This window comes from Chiloscyllium punctatum, chromosome 18 (genome assembly GCF_047496795.1).
Source record: "Chiloscyllium punctatum isolate Juve2018m chromosome 18, sChiPun1.3, whole genome shotgun sequence".
Taxonomy (NCBI): Eukaryota; Metazoa; Chordata; class Chondrichthyes; order Orectolobiformes; family Hemiscylliidae; genus Chiloscyllium; species Chiloscyllium punctatum.
In genome coordinates, this window is record NC_092756.1 from 5,571,622 (window position 1) to 5,596,435 (window position 24,814).

Here is a 24,814-nt window from a genome sequence, read left to right on the forward strand (position 1 = left end):
ATTGATGGGCTATCGTTAACTGCTGAGAAATTGATATTGTAGACGGGCACATCCCAGCAGCTGTGCGAGTCGGAGAGGGATCATGGAACCCTTTTCACGTGAGTTTACATCTGTTGTTATGCAGGAACACAATTGGAAGTGCAAGAAAATGGAGTCGTGGGCGTGTTGGTAGTGTGGCCGAGCGGTCTAAGGCGCTGGATTAAGGCTCCAGCCTCGACAGAGGCGTGGGTTCGAATCCCACCGCTGCCATTTCTGCGGAGCAGCTAGTTTAAATGCTGTTTCGATCCCCTGCGGCATTTCTGTTTAAAACAGAAGCAAAATGAGTTTGCATCCCGGGGAATTGATTGTGGTGTTGGTAAGTGCCGAATTTTCCAAAGTGTCTGTGCTGTCATGCTCGTGTTCGCCTCCCGCGCGGAAAATCGCCAGCGGCTCTACTCTTGCTTTCTGTTCCAGGCAAGTTGAGCTTTTACTGGAACCGAATGGAGACTGCTATTTCATCGTTGTTGCGAAACAGAGTCCTGCGGTGACTCGACTCGTCGTTATTTGGTTTTCTGGCCAATGAAAAAATCGTTCCAATGTATTTCGATGTCATATGTTATTGAATTTCTCCCACTTCCTTCATTTCAGTCCTGGAGTCATCGGAAGGGAAAGGTAATCTAATCGAGACTGTGATTGGTGAAATTCACTTTTTATGGCCCATTCTTATTATGTTCTTTTTTTGTCTCTTTGCAGCATTGTCTGGGAAGTGGTGGTGCACTCAGGCTCCAGTATGTTTGAAAGAGTAGTTTGGAATTGCCCTGTTGTTAGTTGTGTGATTACGTTATGGCTCATGCCCCCTGACTGTCTCACATTTAGCATTCATGCTCGCTGTGTCTGAAAATGCATTTGGTTTTCCCGTTTTGTTTGTGTTCCGTGTTAAATGCTTTCTGTTTTGCGATTCGCTCAATACATTACGAATTAACAGGGTTTCTGAGGTAACTTCCAGCTGCAAAAATCCTCAACTGAGAATCTGGGAAATTTTCACGGAGTATGGTCAGTCGGAGCAAAAGTAAGGAAGTCGTTCGTTTCTGCAGTGTTTCACAATGCTACCTTTCCCGTGAGCAGTCGAACAGACGAAAAGATTTTGCCACAGACTGCGACGGTAAGCTCCGCAAAAACGTAATTCTTTAAAGCAGGTGTAAGCGACACAACGTTATTGGGGTACACCGCGTGGAAACAGATACTTCGGTGTATCTCGTCCATGCTCACCACATAGCCAAAATTAAACAAGTCCCATTAAACAACGAGCTAACGGAAACAGAAAGGTGAAAGGTCGAATGGCTTCAACTTTCAGTGCTGGATGCCACTGAGCTGCAGCGGGGACGACCGAGGCTTGTTTCTGTAGTGTAGTGGTCATCACGTTCGCCTTACACGCGAAAGGTCCCCAGTTCGAAACTGGGCAGAAACTGCTTTGCTCTTCAACTGCAGCCTTTGACATCGACAAGAACGGAGCTTTCTTGCTTGCTTTCCCATGTGCAAACCTGCCTTCGAGTTTGCTCGAATAAATCGTCGCTCGTAGTGCAATGCAATGCCGCTCCGTTTAATTACTGTGCAAAAGCATTGTAAAGTTTTTCTCCAACCTGGTTCTGATCATATGCCATTCTGTTTGAGAGTGTCGTTACCCCCTTCTGATCCTTCCACGAAAAGCATTACCGCATTCGCATTCCTTGCGCAGGCGGCCCGGTTCAAAGACAGGGAAGAAGCTGATGTGCTGGTGTCACAGTGCACCACGGATTCCTCAACTAGTCTGTCTGTCAAATGTATCCCAAAGTCGTCTCTGAAAGACCTCATTTGGAAGGTGTCTGTCGTTATTCAACGTGTGAGAATTGGCACCAGAGGTCCTGAATCATGTTTTGGAGCAGTTCGCACGTTAGTGGCTCATTCAATCAGCAACAGCAATGAAAGAAATTCCACTCTCAGAGGAACCTCTGGACCTGTGCTTTCATAGCGTCGCTAGTATTAAGGTGCGCCCCGAGATCTAAGCCAGGTTGGAACGGAAACGGAGGAATCGACAGAGAGGCTACAGAATGACATCGCATCCATTTGGTTTTCATTAAATCACTGACGAGCAGGAAAATGTAAACGGGGAGGGCGAGTGGGGAAGTGAGGCAGTTGCAGCTCTGGAGAAAGTCCTTCGTTGTGATTCACTCAGCAACCAGAGACGTGACGGTGACTCAGGCGTGAGAGCTCTTCACATCGTGAACAAAAAGCAATCAAGGGCAGTTAGCACCTCTTCCGGAGTGGGGGTGGGGTGAGGTAATTACCTTTTGACTTCTGTTACTATGTTCGGAAACTGCCTTTTGGATTGAGGTGAAGAGAAACTGCATTTCTAAAAAGCACCATGGAACTTGTTAAACTTTATTGAGTCGCTTATTCTCATCGATTCCCACACAGGTTTCCAACTCAGTTGGTATCCATGAGGCTCATGTCCAGGTGCAATCTGCAGCAAATTGCACGGTTAGGTAAAAGGCAAGGAAAGTGGCATCTCGAACCGGCCCCGAGGTCAGACCTTCCTCACAATGTAATCTGTCCTTCTCGAATTGTAATGCTACCTCCGGTTTTAGGGTGGAACATTCTTTGGGAACCTTATTCTGCAAAACAGACACAGTGACTGAAACTATGCTGCACGGTATGATTTGGGACACGGCCTGCTCAGCTTTGTGCATTTCCCCTGTAGTCCGGTGTGTTTCATGTTCCGTGTAAACGTGAAAGTTGTCCTGTTTCGAGCAATGGGTGAAATCATTGAGCAAAGCAAGAATCGAAATTGCAGTAATGTCAAGTAGCTCATGGTAATTTGACCCAATCATAATCGATCATATATTCTCACGCACTCACAGATACATCTGTAGCTGAATCGAAGTCTGAGAAGATAGACTCAGTTTACCAGTGATTTTTGTCTGGATTGATGGGCTATCGTTAACTGCTGAGAAATTGATATTGTAGACGGGCACATCCCAGCAGCTGTGCGAGTCGGAGAGGGATCATGGAACCCTTTTCACGTGAGTTTACATCTGTTGTTATGCAGGAACACAATTGGAAGTGCAAGAAAATGGAGTCGTGGGCGTGTTGGTAGTGTGGCCGAGCGGTCTAAGGCGCTGGATTAAGGCTCCAGTCTCGACAGAGGCGTGGGTTCGAATCCCACCGCTGCCATTTCTGCGGAGCAGCTAGTTTAAATGCTGTTTCGATCCCCTGCGGCATTTCTGTTTAAAACAGAAGCAAAATGAGTTTGCATCCCGGGGAATTGATTGTGGTGTTGGTAAGTGCCGAATTTTCCAAAGTGTCTGTGCTGTCATGCTCGTGTTCGCCTCCCGCGCGGAAAATCGCCAGCGGCTCTACTCTTGCTTTCTGTTCCAGGCAAGTTGAGCTTTTACTGGAACCGAATGGAGACTGCTATTTCATCGTTGTTGCGAAACAGAGTCCTACGGTGACTCGACTCGTCGTTATTTGGTTTTCTGGCCAATGAGAAAATCGTTCCAATGTATTTCGATGTCATATGTTATTGAATTTCTCCCACTTCCTTCATTTCAGTCCTGGAGTCATCGGAAGGGAAAGGTAATCTAATCGAGACTGTGATTGGTGAAATTCACTTTTTATGGCCCATTCTTATTATGTTCTTTTTTTGTCTCTTTGCAGCATTGTCTGGGAAGTGGTGGTGCACTCAGGCTCCAGTATGTTTGAAAGAGTAGTTTGGAATTGCCCTGTTGTTAGTTGTGTGATTACGTTATGGCTCATGCCCCCTGACTGTCTCACATTTAGCATTCATGCTCGCTGTGTCTGAAAATGCATTTGGTTTTCCCGTTTTGTTTGTGTTCCGTGTTAAATGCTTTCTGTTTTGCGATTCGCTCAATACATTACGAATTAACAGGGTTTCTGAGGTAACTTCCAGCTGCAAAAATCCTCAACTGAGAATCTGGGAAATTTTCACGGAGTATGGTCAGTCGGAGCAAAAGTAAGGAAGTCGTTCGTTTCTGCAGTGTTTCACAATGCTACCTTTCCCGTGAGCAGTCGAACAGACGAAAAGATTTTGCCACAGACTGCGACGGTAAGCTCCGCAAAAACGTAATTCTTTAAAGCAGGTGTAAGCGACACAACGTTATTGGGGTACACCGCGTGGAAACAGATACTTCGGTGTATCTCGTCCATGCTCACCACATAGCCAAAATTAAACAAGTCCCATTAAACAACGAGCTAACGGAAACAGAAAGGTGAAAGGTCGAATGGCTTCAACTTTCAGTGCTGGATGCCACTGAGCTGCAGCGGGGACGACCGAGGCTTGTTTCTGTAGTGTAGTGGTCATCACGTTCGCCTTACACGCGAAAGGTCCCCAGTTCGAAACTGGGCAGAAACTGCTTTGCTCTTCAACTGCAGCCTTTGACATCGACAAGAACGGAGCTTTCTTGCTTGCTTTCCCATGTGCAAACCTGCCTTCGAGTTTGCTCGAATAAATCGTCGCTCGTAGTGCAATGCAATGCCGCTCCGTTTAATTACTGTGCAAAAGCATTGTAAAGTTTTTCTCCAACCTGGTTCTGATCATATGCCATTCTGTTTGAGAGTGTCGTTACCCCCTTCTGATCCTTCCACGAAAAGCATTACCGCATTCGCATTCCTTGCGCAGGCGGCCCGGTTCAAAGACAGGGAAGAAGCTGATGTGCTGGTGTCACAGTGCACCACGGATTCCTCAACTAGTCTGTCTGTCAAATGTATCCCAAAGTCGTCTCTGAAAGACCTCATTTGGAAGGTGTCTGTCGTTATTCAACGTGTGAGAATTGGCACCAGAGGTCCTGAATCATGTTTTGGAGCAGTTCGCACGTTAGTGGCTCATTCAATCAGCAACAGCAATGAAAGAAATTCCACTCTCAGAGGAACCTCTGGACCTGTGCTTTCATAGCGTCGCTAGTATTAAGGTGCGCCCCGAGATCTAAGCCAGGTTGGAACGGAAACGGAGGAATCGACAGAGAGGCTACAGAATGACATCGCATCCATTTGGTTTTCATTAAATCACTGACGAGCAGGAAAATGTAAACGGGGAGGGCGAGTGGGGAAGTGAGGCAGTTGCAGCTCTGGAGAAAGTCCTTCGTTGTGATTCACTCAGCAACCAGAGACGTGACGGTGACTCAGGCGTGAGAGCTCTTCACATCGTGAACAAAAAGCAATCAAGGGCAGTTAGCACCTCTTCCGGAGTGGGGGTGGGGTGAGGTAATTACCTTTTGACTTCTGTTACTATGTTCGGAAACTGCCTTTTGGATTGAGGTGAAGAGAAACTGCATTTCTAAAAAGCACCATGGAACTTGTTAAACTTTATTGAGTCGCTTATTCTCATCGATTCCCACACAGGTTTCCAACTCAGTTGGTATCCATGAGGCTCATGTCCAGGTGCAATCTGCAGCAAATTGCACGGTTAGGTAAAAGGCAAGGAAAGTGGCATCTCGAACCGGCCCCGAGGTCAGACCTTCCTCACAATGTAATCTGTCCTTCTCGAATTGTAATGCTACCTCCGGTTTTAGGGTGGAACATTCTTTGGGAACCTTATTCTGCAAAACAGACACAGTGACTGAAACTATGCTGCACGGTATGATTTGGGACACGGCCTGCTCAGCTTTGTGCATTTCCCCTGTAGTCCGGTGTGTTTCATGTTCCGTGTAAACGTGAAAGTTGTCCTGTTTCGAGCAATGGGTGAAATCATTGAGCAAAGCAAGAATCGAAATTGCAGTAATGTCAAGTAGCTCATGGTAATTTGACCCAATCATAATCGATCATATATTCTCACGCACTCACAGATACATCTGTAGCTGAATCGAAGTCTGAGAAGATAGACTCAGTTTACCAGTGATTTTTGTCTGGATTGATGGGCTATCGTTAACTGCTGAGAAATTGATATTGTAGACGGGCACATCCCAGCAGCTGTGCGAGTCGGAGAGGGATCATGGAACCCTTTTCACGTGAGTTTACATCTGTTGTTATGCAGGAACACAATTGGAAGTGCAAGAAAATGGAGTCGTGGGCGTGTTGGTAGTGTGGCCGAGCGGTCTAAGGCGCTGGATTAAGGCTCCAGTCTCGACAGAGGCGTGGGTTCGAATCCCACCGCTGCCATTTCTGCGGAGCAGCTAGTTTAAATGCTGTTTCGATCCCCTGCGGCATTTCTGTTTAAAACAGAAGCAAAATGAGTTTGCATCCCGGGGAATTGATTGTGGTGTTGGTAAGTGCCGAATTTTCCAAAGTGTCTGTGCTGTCATGCTCGTGTTCGCCTCCCGCGCGGAAAATCGCCAGCGGCTCTACTCTTGCTTTCTGTTCCAGGCAAGTTGAGCTTTTACTGGAACCGAATGGAGACTGCTATTTCATCGTTGTTGCGAAACAGAGTCCTACGGTGACTCGACTCGTCGTTATTTGGTTTTCTGGCCAATGAGAAAATCGTTCCAATGTATTTCGATGTCATATGTTATTGAATTTCTCCCACTTCCTTCATTTCAGTCCTGGAGTCATCGGAAGGGAAAGGTAATCTAATCGAGACTGTGATTGGTGAAATTCACTTTTTATGGCCCATTCTTATTATGTTCTTTTTTTGTCTCTTTGCAGCATTGTCTGGGAAGTGGTGGTGCACTCAGGCTCCAGTATGTTTGAAAGAGTAGTTTGGAATTGCCCTGTTGTTAGTTGTGTGATTACGTTATGGCTCATGCCCCCTGACTGTCTCACATTTAGCATTCATGCTCGCTGTGTCTGAAAATGCATTTGGTTTTCCCGTTTTGTTTGTGTTCCGTGTTAAATGCTTTCTGTTTTGCGATTCGCTCAATACATTACGAATTAACAGGGTTTCTGAGGTAACTTCCAGCTGCAAAAATCCTCAACTGAGAATCTGGGAAATTTTCACGGAGTATGGTCAGTCGGAGCAAAAGTAAGGAAGTCGTTCGTTTCTGCAGTGTTTCACAATGCTACCTTTCCCGTGAGCAGTCGAACAGACGAAAAGATTTTGCCACAGACTGCGACGGTAAGCTCCGCAAAAACGTAATTCTTTAAAGCAGGTGTAAGCGACACAACGTTATTGGGGTACACCGCGTGGAAACAGATACTTCGGTGTATCTCGTCCATGCTCACCACATAGCCAAAATTAAACAAGTCCCATTAAACAACGAGCTAACGGAAACAGAAAGGTGAAAGGTCGAATGGCTTCAACTTTCAGTGCTGGATGCCACTGAGCTGCAGCGGGGACGACCGAGGCTTGTTTCTGTAGTGTAGTGGTCATCACGTTCGCCTTACACGCGAAAGGTCCCCAGTTCGAAACTGGGCAGAAACTGCTTTGCTCTTCAACTGCAGCCTTTGACATCGACAAGAACGGAGCTTTCTTGCTTGCTTTCCCATGTGCAAACCTGCCTTCGAGTTTGCTCGAATAAATCGTCGCTCGTAGTGCAATGCAATGCCGCTCCGTTTAATTACTGTGCATAAAGCATTGTAAAGTTTTTCTCCAACCTGGTTCTGATCATATGCCATTCTGTTTGAGAGTGTCGTTACCCCCTTCTGATCCTTCCACGAAAAGCATTACCGCATTCGCATTCCTTGCGCAGGCGGCCCGGTTCAAAGACAGGGAAGAAGCTGATGTGCTGGTGTCACAGTGCACCACGGATTCCTCAACTAGTCTGTCTGTCAAATGTATCCCAAAGTCGTCTCTGAAAGACCTCATTTGGAAGGTGTCTGTCGTTATTCAACGTGTGAGAATTGGCACCAGAGGTCCTGAATCATGTTTTGGAGCAGTTCGCACGTTAGTGGCTCATTCAATCAGCAACAGCAATGAAAGAAATTCCACTCTCAGAGGAACCTCTGGACCTGTGCTTTCATAGCGTCGCTAGTATTAAGGTGCGCCCCGAGATCTAAGCCAGGTTGGAACGGAAACGGAGGAATCGACAGAGAGGCTACAGAATGACATCGCATCCATTTGGTTTTCATTAAATCACTGACGAGCAGGAAAATGTAAACGGGGAGGGCGAGTGGGGAAGTGAGGCAGTTGCAGCTCTGGAGAAAGTCCTTCGTTGTGATTCACTCAGCAACCAGAGACGTGACGGTGACTCAGGCGTGAGAGCTCTTCACATCGTGAACAAAAAGCAATCAAGGGCAGTTAGCACCTCTTCCGGAGTGGGGGTGGGGTGAGGTAATTACCTTTTGACTTCTGTTACTATGTTCGGAAACTGCCTTTTGGATTGAGGTGAAGAGAAACTGCATTTCTAAAAAGCACCATGGAACTTGTTAAACTTTATTGAGTCGCTTATTCTCATCGATTCCCACACAGGTTTCCAACTCAGTTGGTATCCATGAGGCTCATGTCCAGGTGCAATCTGCAGCAAATTGCACGGTTAGGTAAAAGGCAAGGAAAGTGGCATCTCGAACCGGCCCCGAGGTCAGACCTTCCTCACAATGTAATCTGTCCTTCTCGAATTGTAATGCTACCTCCGGTTTTAGGGTGGAACATTCTTTGGGAACCTTATTCTGCAAAACAGACACAGTGACTGAAACTATGCTGCACGGTATGATTTGGGACACGGCCTGCTCAGCTTTGTGCATTTCCCCTGTAGTCCGGTGTGTTTCATGTTCCGTGTAAACGTGAAAGTTGTCCTGTTTCGAGCAATGGGTGAAATCATTGAGCAAAGCAAGAATCGAAATTGCAGTAATGTCAAGTAGCTCATGGTAATTTGACCCAATCATAATCGATCATATATTCTCACGCACTCACAGATACATCTGTAGCTGAATCGAAGTCTGAGAAGATAGACTCAGTTTACCAGTGATTTTTGTCTGGATTGATGGGCTATCGTTAACTGCTGAGAAATTGATATTGTAGACGGGCACATCCCAGCAGCTGTGCGAGTCGGAGAGGGATCATGGAACCCTTTTCACGTGAGTTTACATCTGTTGTTATGCAGGAACACAATTGGAAGTGCAAGAAAATGGAGTCGTGGGCGTGTTGGTAGTGTGGCCGAGCGGTCTAAGGCGCTGGATTAAGGCTCCAGTCTCGACAGAGGCGTGGGTTCGAATCCCACCGCTGCCATTTCTGCGGAGCAGCTAGTTTAAATGCTGTTTCGATCCCCTGCGGCATTTCTGTTTAAAACAGAAGCAAAATGAGTTTGCATCCCGGGGAATTGATTGTGGTGTTGGTAAGTGCCGAATTTTCCAAAGTGTCTGTGCTGTCATGCTCGTGTTCGCCTCCCGCGCGGAAAATCGCCAGCGGCATTACTCTTGCTTTCTGTTCCAGGCAAGTTGAGCTTTTACTGGAACCGAATGGAGACTGCTATTTCATCGTTGTTGCGAAACAGAGTCCTACGGTGACTCGACTCGTCGTTATTTGGTTTTCTGGCCAATGAGAAAATCGTTCCAATGTATTTCGATGTCATATGTTATTGAATTTCTCCCACTTCCTTCATTTCAGTCCTGGAGTCATCGGAAGGGAAAGGTAATCTAATCGAGACTGTGATTGGTGAAATTCACTTTTTATGGCCCATTCTTATTATGTTCTTTTTTTGTCTCTTTGCAGCATTGTCTGGGAAGTGGTGGTGCACTCAGGCTCCAGTATGTTTGAAAGAGTAGTTTGGAATTGCCCTGTTGTTAGTTGTGTGATTACGTTATGGCTCATGCCCCCTGACTGTCTCACATTTAGCATTCATGCTCGCTGTGTCTGAAAATGCATTTGGTTTTCCCGTTTTGTTTGTGTTCCGTGTTAAATGCTTTCTGTTTTGCGATTCGCTCAATACATTACGAATTAACAGGGTTTCTGAGGTAACTTCCAGCTGCAAAAATCCTCAACTGAGAATCTGGGAAATTTTCACGGAGTATGGTCAGTCGGAGCAAAAGTAAGGAAGTCGTTCGTTTCTGCAGTGTTTCACAATGCTACCTTTCCCGTGAGCAGTCGAACAGACGAAAAGATTTTGCCACAGACTGCGACGGTAAGCTCCGCAAAAACGTAATTCTTTAAAGCAGGTGTAAGCGACACAACGTTATTGGGGTACACCGCGTGGAAACAGATACTTCGGTGTATCTCGTCCATGCTCACCACATAGCCAAAATTAAACAAGTCCCATTAAACAACGAGCTAACGGAAACAGAAAGGTGAAAGGTCGAATGGCTTCAACTTTCAGTGCTGGATGCCACTGAGCTGCAGCGGGGACGACCGAGGCTTGTTTCTGTAGTGTAGTGGTAATCACGTTCGCCTTACACGCGAAAGGTCCCCAGTTCGAAACTGGGCAGAAACTGCTTTGCTCTTCAACTGCAGCCTTTGACATCGACAAGAACGGAGCTTTCTTGCTTGCTTTCCCATGTGCAAACCTGCCTTCGAGTTTGCTCGAATAAATCGTCGCTCGTAGTGCAATGCAATGCCGCTCCGTTTAATTACTGTGCAAAAGCATTGTAAAGTTTTTCTCCAACCTGGTTCTGATCATATGCCATTCTGTTTGAGAGTGTAGTTACCCCCTTCTGATCCTTCCACGAAAAGCATTACCGCATTCGCATTCCTTGCGCAGGCGGCCCGGTTCAAAGACAGGGAAGAAGCTGATGTGCTGGTGTCACAGTGCACCACGGATTCCTCAACTAGTCTGTCTGTCAAATGTATCCCAAAGTCGTCTCTGAAAGACCTCATTTGGAAGGTGTCTGTCGTTATTCAACGTGTGAGAATTGGCACCAGAGGTCCTGAATCATGTTTTGGAGCAGTTCGCACGTTAGTGGATCATTCAATCAGCAACAGCAATGAAAGAAATTCCACTCTCAGAGGAACCTCTGGACCTGTGCTTTCATAGCGTCGCTAGTATTAAGGTGCGCCCCGAGATCTAAGCCAGGTTGGAACGGAAACGGAGGAATCGACAGAGAGGCTACAGAATGACATCGCATCCATTTGGTTTTCATTAAATCACTGACGAGCAGGAAAATGTAAACGGGGAGGGCGAGTGGGGAAGTGAGGCAGTTGCAGCTCTGGAGAAAGTCCTTCGTTGTGATTCACTCAGCAACCAGAGACGTGACGGTGACTCAGGCGTGAGAGCTCTTCACATCGTGAACAAAAAGCAATCAAGGGCAGTTAGCACCTCTTCCGGAGTGGGGGTGGGGTGAGGTAATTACCTTTTGACTTCTGTTACTATGTTCGGAAACTGCCTTTTGGATTGAGGTGAAGAGAAACTGCATTTCTAAAAAGCACAATGGAACTTGTTAAACTTTATTGAGTCGCTTATTCTCATCGATTCCCACACAGGTTTCCAACTCAGTTGGTATCCATGAGGCTCATGTCCAGGTGCAATCTGCAGCAAATTGCACGGTTAGGTAAAAGGCAAGGAAAGTGGCATCTCGAACCGGCCCCGAGGTCAGACCTTCCTCACAATGTAATCTGTCCTTCTCGAATTGTAATGCTACCTCCGGTTTTAGGGTGGAACATTCTTTGGGAACCTTATTCTGCAAAACAGACACAGTGACTGAAACTATGCTGCACGGTATGATTTGGGACACGGCCTGCTCAGCTTTGTGCATTTCCCCTGTAGTCCGGTGTGTTTCATGTTCCGTGTAAACGTGAAAGTTGTCCTGTTTCGAGCAATGGGTGAAATCATTGAGCAAAGCAAGAATCGAAATTGCAGTAATGTCAAGTAGCTCATGGTAATTTGACCCAATCATAATCGATCATATATTCTCACGCACTCACAGATACATCTGTAGCTGAATCGAAGTCTGAGAAGATAGACTCAGTTTACCAGTGATTTTTGTCTGGATTGATGGGCTATCGTTAACTGCTGAGAAATTGATATTGTAGACGGGCACATCCCAGCAGCTGTGCGAGTCGGAGAGGGATCATGGAACCCTTTTCACGTGAGTTTACATCTGTTGTTATGCAGGAACACAATTGGAAGTGCAAGAAAATGGAGTCGTGGGCGTGTTGGTAGTGTGGCCGAGCGGTCTAAGGCGCTGTATTAAGGCTCCAGCCTCGACAGAGGCGTGGGTTCGAATCCCACCGCTGCCATTTCTGCGGAGCAGCTAGTTTAAATGCTGTTTCGATCCCCTGCGGCATTTCTGTTTAAAACAGAAGCAAAATGAGTTTGCATCCCGGGGAATTGATTGTGGTGTTGGTAAGTGCCGAATTTTCCAAAGTGTCTGTGCTGTCATGCTCGTGTTCGCCTCCCGCGCGGAAAATCGCCAGCGGCTCTACTCTTGCTTTCTGTTCCAGGCAAGTTGAGCTTTTACTGGAACCGAATGGAGACTGCTATTTCATCGTTGTTGCGAAACAGAGTCCTGCGGTGATTCGACTCGTCGTTATTTGGTTTTCTGGCCAATGAGAAAATCGTTCCAATGTATTTCGATGTCATATGTTATTGAATTTCTCCCACTTCCTTCATTTCAGTCCTGGAGTCATCGGAAGGGAAAGGTAATCTAATCGAGACTGTGATTGGTGAAATTCACTTTTTATGGCCCATTCTTATTATGTTCTTTTTTTGTCTCTTTGCAGCATTGTCTGGGAAGTGGTGGTGCACTCAGGCTCCAGTATGTTTGAAAGAGTAGTTTGGAATTGCCCTGTTGTTAGTTGTGTGATTACGTTATGGCTCATGCCCCCTGACTGTCTCACATTTAGCATTCATGCTCGCTGTGTCTGAAAATGCATTTGGTTTTCCCGTTTTGTTTGTGTTCCGTGTTAAATGCTTTCTGTTTTGCGATTCGCTCAATACATTACGAATTAACAGGGTTTCTGAGGTAACTTCCAGCTGCAAAAATCCTCAACTGAGAATCTGGGAAATTTTCACGGAGTATGGTCAGTCGGAGCAAAAGTAAGGAAGTCGTTCGTTTCTGCAGTGTTTCACAATGCTACCTTTCCCGTGAGCAGTCGAACAGACGAAAAGATTTTGCCACAGACTGCGACGGTAAGCTCCGCAAAAACGTAATTCTTTAAAGCAGGTGTAAGCGACACAACGTTATTGGGGTACACCGCGTGGAAACAGATACTTCGGTGTATCTCGTCCATGCTCACCACATAGCCAAAATTAAACAAGTCCCATTAAACAACGAGCTAACGGAAACAGAAAGGTGAAAGGTCGAATGGCTTCAACTTTCAGTGCTGGATGCCACTGAGCTGCAGCGGGGACGACCGAGGCTTGTTTCTGTAGTGTAGTGGTCATCACGTTCGCCTTACACGCGAAAGGTCCCCAGTTCGCAACTGGGCAGAAACTGCTTTGCTCTTCAACTGCAGCCTTTGACATCGACAAGAACAGAGCTTTCTTGCTTGCTTTCCCATGTGCAAACCTGCCTTCGAGTTTGCTCGAATAAATCGTCGCTCGTAGTGCAATGCAATGCCGCTCCGTTTAATTACTGTGCAAAAGCATTGTAAAGTTTTTCTCCAACCTGGTTCTGATCATATGCCATTCTGTTTGAGAGTGTAGTTACCCCCTTCTGATCCTTCCACGAAAAGCATTACCGCATTCGCATTCCTTGCGCAGGCGGCCCGGTTCAAAGACAGGGAAGAAGCTGATGTGCTGGTGTCACAGTGCACCACGGATTCCTCAACTAGTCTGTCTGTCAAATGTATCCCAAAGTCGTCTCTGAAAGACCTCATTTGGAAGGTGTCTGTCGTTATTCAACGTGTGAGAATTGGCACCAGAGGTCCTGAATCATGTTTTGGAGCAGTTCGCACGTTAGTGGCTCATTCAATCAGCAACAGCAATGAAAGAAATTCCACTCTCAGAGGAACCTCTGGACCTGTGCTTTCATAGCGTCGCTAGTATTAAGGTGCGCCCCGAGATCTAAGCCAGGTTGGAACGGAAACGGAGGAATCGACAGAGAGGCTACAGAATGACATCGCATCCATTTGGTTTTCATTAAATCACTGACGAGCAGGAAAATGTAAACGGGGAGGGCGAGTGGGGAAGTGAGGCAGTTGCAGCTCTGGAGAAAGTCCTTCGTTGTGATTCACTCAGCAACCAGAGACGTGACGGTGACTCAGGCGTGAGAGCTCTTCACATCGTGAACAAAAAGCAATCAAGGGCAGTTAGCACCTCTTCCGGAGTGGGGGTGGGGTGAGGTAATTACCTTTTGACTTCTGTTACTATGTTCGGAAACTGCCTTTTGGATTGAGGTGAAGAGAAACTGCATTTCTAAAAAGCACCATGGAACTTGTTAAACTTTATTGAGTCGCTTATTCTCATCGATTCCCACACAGGTTTCCAACTCAGTTGGTATCCATGAGGCTCATGTCCAGGTGCAATCTGCAGCAAATTGCACGGTTAGGTAAAAGGCAAGGAAAGTGGCATCTCGAACCGGCCCCGAGGTCAGACCTTCCTCACAATGTAATCTGTCCTTCTCGAATTGTAATGCTACCTCCGGTTTTAGGGTGGAACATTCTTTGGGAACCTTATTCTGCAAAACAGACACAGTGACTGAAACTATGCTGCACGGTATGATTTGGGACACGGCCTGCTCAGCTTTGTGCATTTCCCCTGTAGTCCGGTGTGTTTCATGTTCCGTGTAAACGTGAAAGTTGTCCTGTTTCGAGCAATGGGTGAAATCATTGAGCAAAGCAAGAATCGAAATTGCAGTAATGTCAAGTAGCTCATGGTAATTTGACCCAATCATAATCGATCATATATTCTCACGCACTCACAGATACATCTGTAGCTGAATCGAAGTCTGAGAAGATAGACTCAGTTTACCAGTGATTTTTGTCTGGATTGATGGGCTATCGTTAACTGCTGAGAAATTGATATTGTAGACGGGCACATCCCAGCAGCTGTGCGAGTCGGAGAGGGATCATGGAACCCTTTTCACGTGAGTTTACATCTGTTGTTATGCAGGAACACAATTGGAAGTGCAAGAAAATGGAGTCGTGGGCGTGTTGGTAGTGTGGCCGAGCGGTCTAAGGCGCTGTATTAAGGCTCCAGCCTCGACAGAGGCGTGGGTTCGAATCCCACCGCTGCCATTTCTGCGGAGCAGCTAGTTTAAATGCTGTTTCGATCCCCTGCGGCATTTCTGTTTAAAACAGAAGCAAAATGAGTTTGCATCCCGGGGAATTGATTGTGGTGTTGGTAAGTGCCGAATTTTCCAAAGTGTCTGTGCTGTCATGCTCGTGTTCGCCTCCCGCGCGGAAAATCGCCAGCGGCTCTACTCTTGCTTTCTGTTCCAGGCAAGTTGAGCTTTTACTGGAACCGAATGGAGACTGCTATTTCATCGTTGTTGCGAAACAGAGTCCTGCGGTGATTCGACTCGTCGTTATTTGGTTTTCTGGCCAATGAGAAAATCGTTCCAATGTATTTCGATGTCATATGTTATTGAATTTCTCCCACTTCCTTCATTTCAGTCCTGGAGTCATCGGAAGGGAAAGGTAATCTAATCGAGACTGTGATTGGTGAAATTCACTTTTTATGGCCCATTCTTATTATGTTCTTTTTTTGTCTCTTTGCAGCATTGTCTGGGAAGTGGTGGTGCACTCAGGCTCCAGTATGTTTGAAAGAGTAGTTTGGAATTGCCCTGTTGTTAGTTGTGTGATTACGTTATGGCTCATGCCCCCTGACTGTCTCACATTTAGCATTCATGCTCGCTGTGTCTGAAAATGCATTTGGTTTTCCCGTTTTGTTTGTGTTCCGTGTTAAATGCTTTCTGTTTTGCGATTCGCTCAATACATTACGAATTAACAGGGTTTCTGAGGTAACTTCCAGCTGCAAAAATCCTCAACTGAGAATCTGGGAAATTTTCACGGAGTATGGTCAGTCGGAGCAAAAGTAAGGAAGTCGTTCGTTTCTGCAGTGTTTCACAATGCTACCTTTCCCGTGAGCAGTCGAACAGACGAAAAGATTTTGCCACAGACTGCGACGGTAAGCTCCGCAAAAACGTAATTCTTTAAAGCAGGTGTAAGCGACACAACGTTATTGGGGTACACCGCGTGGAAACAGATACTTCGGTGTATCTCGTCCATGCTCACCACATAGCCAAAATTAAACAAGTCCCATTAAACAACGAGCTAACGGAAACAGAAAGGTGAAAGGTCGAATGGCTTCAACTTTCAGTGCTGGATGCCACTGAGCTGCAGCGGGGACGACCGAGGCTTGTTTCTGTAGTGTAGTGGTCATCACGTTCGCCTTACACGCGAAAGGTCCCCAGTTCGCAACTGGGCAGAAACTGCTTTGCTCTTCAACTGCAGCCTTTGACATCGACAAGAACAGAGCTTTCTTGCTTGCTTTCCCATGTGCAAACCTGCCTTCGAGTTTGCTCGAATAAATCGTCGCTCGTAGTGCAATGCAATGCCGCTCCGTTTAATTACTGTGCAAAAGCATTGTAAAGTTTTTCTCCAACCTGGTTCTGATCATATGCCATTCTGTTTGAGAGTGTAGTTACCCCCTTCTGATCCTTCCACGAAAAGCATTACCGCATTCGCATTCCTTGCGCAGGCGGCCCGGTTCAAAGACAGGGAAGAAGCTGATGTGCTGGTGTCACAGTGCACCACGGATTCCTCAACTAGTCTGTCTGTCAAATGTATCCCAAAGTCGTCTCTGAAAGACCTCATTTGGAAGGTGTCTGTCGTTATTCAACGTGTGAGAATTGGCACCAGAGGTCCTGAATCATGTTTTGGAGCAGTTCGCACGTTAGTGGCTCATTCAATCAGCAACAGCAATGAAAGAAATTCCACTCTCAGAGGAACCTCTGGACCTGTGCTTTCATAGCGTCGCTAGTATTAAGGTGCGCCCCGAGATCTAAGCCAGGTTGGAACGGAAACGGAGGAATCGACAGAGAGGCTACAGAATGACATCGCATCCATTTGGTTTTCATTAAATCACTGACGAGCAGGAAAATGTAAACGGGGAGGGCGAGTGGGGAAGTGAGGCAGTTGCAGCTCTGGAGAAAGTCCTTCGTTGTGATTCACTCAGCAACCAGAGACGTGACGGTGACTCAGGCGTGAGAGCTCTTCACATCGTGAACAAAAAGCAATCAAGGGCAGTTAGCACCTCTTCCGGAGTGGGGGTGGGGTGAGGTAATTACCTTTTGACTTCTGTTACTATGTTCGGAAACTGCCTTTTGGATTGAGGTGAAGAGAAACTGCATTTCTAAAAAGCACCATGGAACTTGTTAAACTTTATTGAGTCGCTTATTCTCATCGATTCCCACACAGGTTTCCAACTCAGTTGGTATCCATGAGGCTCATGTCCAGGTGCAATCTGCAGCAAATTGCACGGTTAGATAAAAGGCAAGGAAAGTGGCATCTCGAACCGGCCCCGAGGTCAGACCTTCCTCACAATGTAATCTGTCCTTCTCGAATTGTAATGCTACCTCCGGTTTTAGGGTGGAACATTCTTTAAAACCTTATTCTGCAAAACAGACACAGTGACTGAAACTATGCTGCACGGTATGATTTGGGACACGGCCTGCTCAGCTTTGTGCATTTCCCCTGTAGTCCGGTGTGTTTCATGTTCCGTGTAAACGTGAAAGTTGTCCTGTTTCGAGCAATGGGTGAAATCATTGAGCAAAGCAAGAATCGAAATTGCAGTAATGTCAAGTAGCTCATGGTAATTTGACCCAATCATAATCGATCATATATTCTCACGCACTCACAGATACATCTGTAGCTGAATCGAAGTCTGAGAAGATAGACTCAGTTTACCAGTGATTTTTGTCTGGATTGATGGGCTATCGTTAACTGCTGAGAAATTGATATTGTAGACGGGCACATCCCAGCAGCTGTGCGAGTCGGAGAGGGATCATGGAACCCTTTTCACGTGAGTTTACATCTGTTGTTATGCAGGAACACAATTGGAAGTGCAAGAAAATGGAGTCGTGGGCGTGTTGGCAGTGTGGCCGAGCGGTCTAAGGCGTTGGATTAAGGCTCCAGTCTCGACAGAGGCGTGGGTTCGAATCCCACCGCTGCCATTTCTGCGGAGCAGCTAGTTTAAATGCTGTTTCGATCCCCTGCGGCATTTCTGTTTAAAACAGAAGCAAAATGAGTTTGCTTCCCGGGGAATTGATTGTGGTGTTGGTAAGTGCCGAATTTTCCAAAGTGTCTGTGCTGTCATGCTCGTGTTCGCCTCCCGCGCGGAAAATCGCCAGCGGCTCTACTCTTGCTTTCTGTTCCAGGCAAGTTGAGCTTTTACTGGAACCGAATGGAGACTGCTATTTCATCGTTGTTGCGAAACAGAGTCCTACGGTGACTCGACTCGTCGTTATTTGGTTTTCTGGCCAATGAGAAAATCGTTCCAATGTATTTCGATGTCATATGTTATTGAATTTCTCCCACTTCCTTCATTTCAGTCCTGGAGTCATCGGAAGGGAAAGGTAATCTAATCGAGACTGTGATTGGTGAAATTCACTTTTTATGGCCCATTCTTATTATGTTCTTTTTTTGTCTCTTTGCAGCATTGTCTGGGAAGTGGTGGTGCACTCAGGCTCCAGTATGTTTGAAAGAGTAGTTTGGAATTGCCCTGTTGTTAGTTGTGTGATTACGTTATGGCTCATGCCCCCTGACTGTCTCACATTTAGCATTCATGCTCGCTGTGTCTGAAAATGCGTTTGGTTTTCCCGTTTTGTTTGTGTTCCGTGTTAAATGCTTTCTGTTTTGCGATTCGCTCAATACATTACGAATTAACAGGGTTTCTGAGGTAACTTCCAGCTGCAAAAATCCTCAACTGAGAATATGGGAAATTTTCACGGAGTATGGTCAGTCGGAGCAAAAGTAAGGAAGTCGTTCGTTTCTGCAGTGTTTCACAATGCTACCTTTCCCGTGAGCAGTCGAACAGACGAAAAGATTTTGCCACAGACTGCGACGGTAAGCTCCGCAAAAACGTAATTCTTTAAAGCAGGTGTAAGCGACACAACGTTATTGGGGTACACCGCGTGGAAACAGATACTTCGGTGTATCTCGTCCATGCTCACCACATAGCCAAAATTAAACAAGTCCCATTAAACAACGAGCTAACGGAAACAGAAAGGTGAAAGGTCGAATGGCTTCAACTTTCAGTGCTGGATGCCACTGAGCTGCAGCGGGGACGACCGAGGCTTGTTTCTGTAGTGTAGTGGTCATCACGTTCGCCTTACACGCGAAAGGTCCCCAGTTCGAAACTGGGCAGAAACTGCTTTGCTCTTCAACTGCAGCCTTTGACATCGACAAGAACGGAGCTTTCTTGCTTGCTTTCCCATGTGCAAACCTGCCTTCGAGTTTGCTCGAATAAATCGTCGCTCGTAGTGCAATGCAATGCCGCTCCGTTTAATTACTGTGCAAAAGCATTGTAAAGTTTTTCTCCAACCTGGTTCTGATCATATGCCATTCTGTTTGAGAGTGTCGTTACCCCCTTCTGATCCTTCCACGAAAAGCATTACCGCATTCGCATTCCTTGCGCAGGCGGCCCGGTTCAAAGACAGGGAAGAAGCTGATGTGCTGGTGTCACAGTGCACCACGGATTCCTCAACTAGTCTGTCTGTCAAATGTATCCCAAAGTCGTCTCTGAAAGACCTCATTTGGAAGGTGTCTGTCGTTATTCAACGTGTGAGAATTGGCACCAGAGGTCCTGAATCATGTTTTGGAGCAGTTCGCACGTTAGTGGCTCATTCAATCAGCAACAGCAATGAAAGAAATTCCACTCTCAGAGGAACCTCTGGACCTGTGCTTTCATAGCGTCGCTAGTATTAAGGTGCGCCCCGAGATCTAAGCCAGGTTGGAACGGAAACGGAGGAATCGACAGAGAGGCTACAGAATGACATCGCATCCATTTGGTTTTCATTAAATCACTGACGAGCAGGAAAATGTAAACGGGGAGGGCGAGTGGGGAAGTGAGGCAGTTGCAGCTCTGGAGAAAGTCCTTCGTTGTGATTCACTCAGCAACCAGAGACGTGACGGTGACTCAGGCGTGAGAGCTCTTCACATCGTGAACAAAAAGCAATCAAGGGCAGTTAGCACCTCTTCCGGAGTGGGGGTGGGGTGAGGTAATTACCTTTTGACTTCTGTTACTATGTTCGGAAACTGCCTTTTGGATTGAGGTGAAGAGAAACTGCATTTCTAAAAAGCACCATGGAACTTGTTAAACTTTATTGAGTCGCTTATTCTCATCGATTCCCACACAGGTTTCCAACTCAGTTGGTATCCATGAGGCTCATGTCCAGGTGCAATCTGCAGCAAATTGCACGGTTAGGTAAAAGGCAAGGAAAGTGGCATCTCGAACCGGCCCCGAGGTCAGACCTTCCTCACAATGTAATCTGTCCTTCTCGAATTGTAATGCTACCTCCGGTTTTAGGGTGGAACATTCTTTGGGAACCTTATTCTGCAAAACAGACACAGTGACTGAAACTATGCTGCACGGTATGATTTGGGACACGGCCTGCTCAGCTTTGTGCATTTCCCCTGTAGTCCGGTGTGTTTCATGTTCCGTGTAAACGTGAAAGTTGTCCTGTTTCGAGCAATGGGTGAAATCATTGAGCAAAGCAAGAATCGAAATTGCAGTAATGTCAAGTAGCTCATGGTAATTTGACCCAATCATAATCGATCATATATTCTCACGCACTCACAGATACATCTGTAGCTGAATCGAAGTCTGAGAAGATAGACTCAGTTTACCAGTGATTTTTGTCTGGATTGATGGGCTATCGTTAACTGCTGAGAAATTGATATTGTAGACGGGCACATCCCAGCAGCTGTGCGAGTCGGAGAGGGATCATGGAACCCTTTTCACGTGAGTTTACATCTGTTGTTATGCAGGAACACAATTGGAAGTGCAAGAAAATGGAGTCGTGGGCGTGTTGGTAGTGTGGCCGAGCGGTCTAAGGCGTTGGATTAAGGCTCCAGTCTCGACAGAGGCGTGGGTTCGAATCCCACCGCTGCCATTTCTGCGGAGCAGCTAGTTTAAATGCTGTTTCGAATCCCTGCGGCATTTCTGTTTAAAACAGAAGCAAAATGAGTTTGCATCCCGGGGAATTGATTGTGGTGTTGGTAAGTGCCGAATTTTCCAAAGTGTCTGTGCTGTCATGCTCGTGTTCGCCTCCCGCGCGGAAAATCGCCAGCGGCTCTACTCTTGCTTTCTGTTCCAGGCAAGTTGAGCTTTTACTGGAACCGAATGGAGACTGCTATTTCATCGTTGTTGCGAAACAGAGTCCTACGGTGACTCGACTCGTCGTTATTTGGTTTTCTGGCCAATGAGAAAATCGTTCCAATGTATTTCGATGTCATATGTTATTGAATTTCTCCCACTTCCTTCATTTCAGTCCTGGAGTCATCGGAAGGGAAAGGTAATCTAATCGAGACTGTGATTGGTGAAATTCACTTTTTATGGCCCATTCTTATTATGTTCTTTTTTTGTCTCTTTGCAGCATTGTCTGGGAAGTGGTGGTGCACTCAGGCTCCAGTATGTTTGAAAGAGTAGTTTGGAATTGCCCTGTTGTTAGTTGTGTGATTACGTTATGGCTCATGCCCCCTGACTGTCTCACATTTAGCATTCATGCTCGCTGTGTCTGAAAATGCATTTGGTTTTCCCGTTTTGTTTGTGTTCCGTGTTAAATGCTTTCTGTTTTGCGATTCGCTCAATACATTACGAATTAACAGGGTTTCTGAGGTAACTTCCAGCTGCAAAAATCCTCAACTGAGAATCTGGGAAATTTTCACGGAGTATGGTCAGTCGGAGCAAAAGTAAGGAAGTCGTTCGTTTCTGCAGTGTTTCACAATGCTACCTTTCCCGTGAGCAGTCGAACAGACGAAAAGATTTTGCCACAGACTGCGACGGTAAGCTCCGCAAAAACGTAATTCTTTAAAGCAGGTGTAAGCGACACAACGTTATTGGGGTACACCGCGTGGAAACAGATACTTCGGTGTATCTCGTCCATGCTCACCACATAGCCAAAATTAAACAAGTCCCATTAAACAACGAGCTAACGGAAACAGAAAGGTGAAAGGTCGAATGGCTTCAACTTTCAGTGCTGGATGCCACTGAGCTGCAGCGGGGACGAACGAGGCTTGTTTCTGTAGTGTAGTGGTAATCACGTTCGCCTTACACGCGAAAGGTCCCCAGTTCGAAACTGGGCAGAAACTGCTTTGCTCTTCAACTGCAGCCTTTGACATCGACAAGAACGGAGCTTTCTTGCTTGCTTTCCCATGTGCAAACCTGCCTTCGAGTTTGCTCGAATAAATCGTCGCTCGTAGTGCAATGCAATGCCGCTCCGTTTAATTACTGTGCAAAAGCATTGTAAAGTTTTTCTCCAACCTGGTTCTGATCATATGCCATTCTGTTTGAGAGTGTAGTTACCCCCTTCTGATCCTTCCACGAAAAGCATTACCGCATTCGCATTCCTTGCGCAGGCGGCCCGGTTCAAAGACAGGGAAGAAGCTGATGTGCTGGTGTCACAGTGCACCACGGATTCCTCAACTAGTCTGTCTGTCAAATGTATCCCAAAGTCGTCTCTGAAAGACCTCATTTGGAAGGTGTCTGTCGTTATTCAACGTGTGAGAATTGGCACCAGAGGTCCTGAATCATGTTTTGGAGCAGTTCGCACGTTAGTGGCTCATTCAATCAGCAACAGCAATGAAAGAAATTCCACTCTCAGAGGAACCTCTGGACCTGTGCTTTCATAGCGTCGCTAGTATTAAGGTGCGCCCCGAGATCTAAGCCAGGTTGGAACGGAAACGGAGGAATCGACAGAGAGGCTACAGAATGACATCGCATCCATTTGGTTTTCATTAAATCACTGACGAGCAGGAAAATGTAAACGGGGAGGGCGAGTGGGGAAGTGAGGCAGTTGCAGCTCTGGAGAAAGTCCTTCGTTGTGATTCACTCAGCAACCAGAGACGTGACGGTGACTCAGGCGTGAGAGCTCTTCACATCGTGAACAAAAAGCAATCAAGGGCAGTTAGCACCTCTTCCGGAGTGGGGGTGGGGTGAGGTAATTACCTTTTGACTTCTGTTACTATGTTCGGAAACTGCCTTTTGGATTGAGGTGAAGAGAAACTGCATTTCTAAAAAGCACCATGGAACTTGTTAAACTTTATTGAGTCGCTTATTCTCATCGATTCCCACACAGGTTTCCAACTCAGTTGGTATCCATGAGGCTCATGTCCAGGTGCAATCTGCAGCAAATTGCACGGTTAGGTAAAAGGCAAGGAAAGTGGCATCTCGAACCGGCCCCGAGGTCAGACCTTCCTCACAATGTAATCTGTCCTTCTCGAATTGTAATGCTACCTCCGGTTTTAGGGTGGAACATTCTTTGGGAACCTTATTCTGCAAAACAGACACAGTGACTGAAACTATGCTGCACGGTATGATTTGGGACACGGCCTGCTCAGCTTTGTGCATTTCCCCTGTAGTCCGGTGTGTTTCATGTTCCGTGTAAACGTGAAAGTTGTCCTGTTTCGAGCAATGGGTGAAATCATTGAGCAAAGCAAGAATCGAAATTGCAGTAATGTCAAGTAGCTCATGGTAATTTGACCCAATCATAATCGATCATATATTCTCACGCACTCACAGATACATCTGTAGCTGAATCGAAGTCTGAGAAGATAGACTCAGTTTACCAGTGATTTTTGTCTGGATTGATGGGCTATCGTTAACTGCTGAGAAATTGATATTGTAGACGGGCACATCCCAGCAGCTGTGCGAGTCGGAGAGGGATCATGGAACCCTTTTCACGTGAGTTTACATCTGTTGTTATGCAGGAACACAATTGGAAGTGCAAGAAAATGGAGTCGTGGGCGTGTTGGTAGTGTGGCCGAGCGGTCTAAGGCGCTGGATTAAGGCTCCAGTCTCGACAGAGGCGTGGGTTCGAATCCCACCGCTGCCATTTCTGCGGAGCAGCTAGTTTAAATGCTGTTTCGATCCCCTGCGGCATTTCTGTTTAAAACAGAAGCAAAATGAGTTTGCATCCCGGGGAATTGATTGTGGTGTTGGTAAGTGCCGAATTTTCCAAAGTGTCTGTGCTGTCATGCTCGTGTTCGCCTCCCGCGCGGAAAATCGCCAGCGGCATTACTCTTGCTTTCTGTTCCAGGCAAGTTGAGCTTTTACTGGAACCGAATGGAGACTGCTATTTCATCGTTGTTGCGAAACAGAGTCCTACGGTGACTCGACTCGTCGTTATTTGGTTTTCTGGCCAATGAGAAAATCGTTCCAATGTATTTCGATGTCATATGTTATTGAATTTCTCCCACTTCCTTCATTTCAGTCCTGGAGTCATCGGAAGGGAAAGGTAATCTAATCGAGACTGTGATTGGTGAAATTCACTTTTTATGGCCCATTCTTATTATGTTCTTTTTTTGTCTCTTTGCAGCATTGTCTGGGAAGTGGTGGTGCACTCAGGCTCCAGTATGTTTGAAAGAGTAGTTTGGAATTGCCCTGTTGTTAGTTGTGTGATTACGTTATGGCTCATGCCCCCTGACTGTCTCACATTTAGCATTCATGCTCGCTGTGTCTGAAAATGCATTTGGTTTTCCCGTTTTGTTTGTGTTCCGTGTTAAATGCTTTCTGTTTTGCGATTCGCTCAATACATTACGAATTAACAGGGTTTCTGAGGTAACTTCCAGCTGCAAAAATCCTCAACTGAGAATCTGGGAAATTTTCACGGAGTATGGTCAGTCGGAGCAAAAGTAAGGAAGTCGTTCGTTTCTGCAGTGTTTCACAATGCTACCTTTCCCGTGAGCAGTCGAACAGACGAAAAGATTTTGCCACAGACTGCGACGGTAAGCTCCGCAAAAACGTAATTCTTTAAAGCAGGTGTAAGCGACACAACGTTATTGGGGTACACCGCGTGGAAACAGATACTTCGGTGTATCTCGTCCATGCTCACCACATAGCCAAAATTAAACAAGTCCCATTAAACAACGAGCTAACGG

At 46.3% G+C, this 24,814-nt stretch overlaps 13 non-coding genes across 13 annotated transcripts; all 13 read left to right on the top strand.

Annotated features, from left to right (window-relative positions):
* Positions 1-167: 167 nt before the first annotated feature.
* Positions 168-249, top strand: trnal-aag (transfer RNA leucine (anticodon AAG)). Its single transcript has one exon. It is a non-coding gene; the product is annotated as a tRNA-Leu (tRNA).
* A 1,125-nt stretch (positions 250-1,374) lies between these two features.
* On the top strand, positions 1,375-1,447 carry trnav-uac (transfer RNA valine (anticodon UAC)). The gene has a single exon. It is a non-coding gene; the product is annotated as a tRNA-Val (tRNA).
* Positions 1,448-3,107: 1,660 nt separating this feature from the next.
* Positions 3,108-3,189, top strand: trnal-aag (transfer RNA leucine (anticodon AAG)). The gene has a single exon. It is a non-coding gene; the product is annotated as a tRNA-Leu (tRNA).
* Positions 3,190-4,314: 1,125 nt separating this feature from the next.
* trnav-uac (transfer RNA valine (anticodon UAC)) lies at positions 4,315-4,387 on the top strand. Its single transcript has one exon. It is a non-coding gene; the product is annotated as a tRNA-Val (tRNA).
* Positions 4,388-6,047: 1,660 nt separating this feature from the next.
* On the top strand, positions 6,048-6,129 carry trnal-aag (transfer RNA leucine (anticodon AAG)). The gene has a single exon. It is a non-coding gene; the product is annotated as a tRNA-Leu (tRNA).
* Positions 6,130-7,254: 1,125 nt separating this feature from the next.
* On the top strand, positions 7,255-7,327 carry trnav-uac (transfer RNA valine (anticodon UAC)). The gene has a single exon. It is a non-coding gene; the product is annotated as a tRNA-Val (tRNA).
* A 1,661-nt stretch (positions 7,328-8,988) lies between these two features.
* Positions 8,989-9,070, top strand: trnal-aag (transfer RNA leucine (anticodon AAG)). Its single transcript has one exon. It is a non-coding gene; the product is annotated as a tRNA-Leu (tRNA).
* Positions 9,071-10,195: 1,125 nt separating this feature from the next.
* trnav-uac (transfer RNA valine (anticodon UAC)) lies at positions 10,196-10,268 on the top strand. Its single transcript has one exon. It is a non-coding gene; the product is annotated as a tRNA-Val (tRNA).
* Positions 10,269-17,807: 7,539 nt separating this feature from the next.
* On the top strand, positions 17,808-17,889 carry trnal-aag (transfer RNA leucine (anticodon AAG)). The gene has a single exon. It is a non-coding gene; the product is annotated as a tRNA-Leu (tRNA).
* A 1,125-nt stretch (positions 17,890-19,014) lies between these two features.
* On the top strand, positions 19,015-19,087 carry trnav-uac (transfer RNA valine (anticodon UAC)). The gene has a single exon. It is a non-coding gene; the product is annotated as a tRNA-Val (tRNA).
* A 1,660-nt stretch (positions 19,088-20,747) lies between these two features.
* Positions 20,748-20,829, top strand: trnal-aag (transfer RNA leucine (anticodon AAG)). The gene has a single exon. It is a non-coding gene; the product is annotated as a tRNA-Leu (tRNA).
* A 1,125-nt stretch (positions 20,830-21,954) lies between these two features.
* On the top strand, positions 21,955-22,027 carry trnav-uac (transfer RNA valine (anticodon UAC)). The gene has a single exon. It is a non-coding gene; the product is annotated as a tRNA-Val (tRNA).
* Positions 22,028-23,687: 1,660 nt separating this feature from the next.
* On the top strand, positions 23,688-23,769 carry trnal-aag (transfer RNA leucine (anticodon AAG)). Its single transcript has one exon. It is a non-coding gene; the product is annotated as a tRNA-Leu (tRNA).
* Positions 23,770-24,814: the final 1,045 nt, after the last annotated feature.